The 2,460-nt window shown below is 57.1% G+C and overlaps 1 non-coding gene across 1 annotated transcript; it reads left to right on the top strand.

Annotated features, from left to right (window-relative positions):
* Positions 1–2,073: 2,073 nt before the first annotated feature.
* On the top strand, positions 2,074–2,147 carry TRNAI-AAU (transfer RNA isoleucine (anticodon AAU)). The gene has a single exon. It is a non-coding gene; the product is annotated as a tRNA-Ile (tRNA).
* Positions 2,148–2,460: the final 313 nt, after the last annotated feature.

The following is a 2,460-nucleotide window of genomic DNA, read 5'->3' as shown; positions in this document are numbered from 1 at the left end:
CTTCATGGACCCCTAGGATGTGAATAATACTTTATTTGAGTGGCACTCCCTCCCAGCCAATCAGCTTTGTGAAGACTAGCAGGGAGCCAGGGAGGAGTGGGGCAGGTCCCACACTACAGCAGATCAGGCTGGAGAAGATGTGTATCGATCTCGGCACTTCTCCCGCCGCTCCCCCAAGTCCCGTGCACACTGAAGCACCCGAAGCGTCCTACATGTGCAGAAAGCCAACTCTTTGGTGAAAAATACTCCTCTTTCGGCCAGCCTTCCAAACTTGCAAATGGCTCCGAATGGGAAAACACACACACACTGAAGCACCCGATGCGTCCTAACGCTCCCGATCTAAAAAGAAAAGAAAGGAAAAGATTTCTAAATGGCCACCCTGCCAGAATTGTACAGCTCCGCAAATGAAACCAGTGGGAGGGCCGTTACAGAGAAAGGGGGAATGGAAAGCTGCCCAAATTGCGATGATGTGGAAAGCTACCGCCCCGTCCCTACTCCTACTCTTCACGCTTCTTGCGACAGCTGATGAACTTCCAGGTGCTTTTTGCCTCCAAGCCCGCACCAGGGGCACACCTTCAGAAGCTTCCCGTGGGTTGCCTAGTTCAGCTGGTCAAAGTGTGGTGCTAACGGAGCCCCTGGGTGGCTGTGGGCCTGGGGAGGATGGCTTTTGATTTTCGGCCTGACTGCTACGGACAGCAAGGCCAAAAGTCAGCTGGCATGCGCACCAGGAGCCCTGAGTCGACTGCTTGGAGAATGTGGGCATTGACCCCACTGCCTCTCGCATGCAAAGCGAGCGCTCTACCGCTTGAGCTAATTCCCCACAGCTGGCCTGTCTCCTAGGCACCAGGCAAAAAAGGCCAGGCCTCTGTGGCCTTAAGCAGACCACAGCCTGAGATGGGGGGCTACCCAGAGTTGGGGAAGGGGCCCGAGTCCCAGCCACGAGCCTCGGCACAAACACCAAGGCTCCCTCCCTGGAGTGTGTCGGGGGGTGAGACTTAGACCCTGGAACGAGCACCAAACGTCAGAAGACAACGCAGGGATAGATCGCTTGATGCTTGCCTGCTCTGGCCATTGCCTCTGAAGCACCTGGCATCGGCTACTGTCAGAAGACATGATACTGGGCTAGATGGCCCAGTGGTCTCACTTAGGAGGGCCGTTCTTATCTTCCCCACTTTCCTCTAACCCAAGCAAAGCCAGGAGCAGGCCCAGCTCAGGAACTCTAGCGGGGCTCACACGGGCTCCCTGGCCCCTGGCACAGCATACAGCAAAACGACCCTGCCTCCGCCAGGATAGACACCCGCAGACTCCCTGTTCAGACCAACGCAGCCCTTCCCCACTGTGGCTTTCTCCAAGCTGTCTGTGTGCTCTGGTCCACGGCTGCCATGCTGGCTGAGATCAGGAGGCTGTGTGGTCTCATGCTCTCAGCTGAGCTGGTATCACCTGCCCCCGACGCCCATCTCCTCATTGCCTTCATGGACCCCTGGGATGTGAGTAAGTCTGTATCTGAGTGGCACTCCCTCCCAGCCAATCAGCTTTGTGAAGACTAGAAGGGAGCCAGGGAGGGAGTGGGAAAGGGATCGTGCTCTAGTGACAGCTCAGCAAGAAAGGGGCAGGTCCCACACTACAGCAGATCAGGCTGGAGAAGATGTGTATCGATCTCGGTACTTCTCCCGCGCTCTTCCAGTTGAGCTAACTGTCTCTGGCCTCCCAGCTAGCGCAAGGGGGAGAAGGGCTGGGGACAAAGAGCTTTCCTGCTCCGCAAGGGCTGGCTTCTTGGGAGGCCAAGGGAAGCAAGGAGAGGGATGGAGGCCACTGGAGGAGCTCATCCCGCTGACTGTCAACGGCTTCTAAAAGCAGGGCAAGCGAAGGTACTGTGGCCCCCTCCAGGCTGGAGAATGTGGGCATTGATCCCGCTGCTTCTCGCATGCGAAGCGAGCGCTCTACCACTTGAGCTAATTCCCCTGGCTTGGCAGCCCCCCTCTTGATCCAACCATACCATACTGGAGGCCACACCGTCCCTGAGCCAGCCGGTGACTCCTTCCAAAAGGGTTAGGCAAGGCGGGGCTGCCCGTGGGCCAGCTAGCTCAGCTGGTTAGAGCGTGGTGCTAATAAAGCCAAAGTTGTGGGTTCAAGCCCCATGCTGGCCACTCTGTGTCCTGGCTGGAGAGGGTGGCTTCTGCCCTTTTGGCTGACTGCTAGGGCTCGGAGAGGCCAAAATGAGAAAACCAGATGGGCTGAGCGGCTGGCAGGGAGCAGGCAAGAGCCCTGCTGGGGCAGGGGGAGGCTCGGGCCAACTCCTTTCCTCCCCTCTCTGGGCTCCTTGCTCGACCTGCTGGCAGGAAGGGACTTGTGTCCATCCAGTAATCGATAACCAAATGGCTTTTTGCTTCTAGTTATATCTTCCCCATGTTCATTTATCCTATTATAAGAGGCAGAAAGTCCTCCTGGAGGTGCAGCTTA

This window comes from Emys orbicularis, chromosome 5 (genome assembly GCF_028017835.1).
Source record: "Emys orbicularis isolate rEmyOrb1 chromosome 5, rEmyOrb1.hap1, whole genome shotgun sequence".
NCBI classification, from domain to species: Eukaryota; Metazoa; Chordata; order Testudines; family Emydidae; genus Emys; species Emys orbicularis.
Note: the sequence above shows the minus strand (reverse complement) of the source record. Positions and strands in the feature narration are given on the sequence as shown.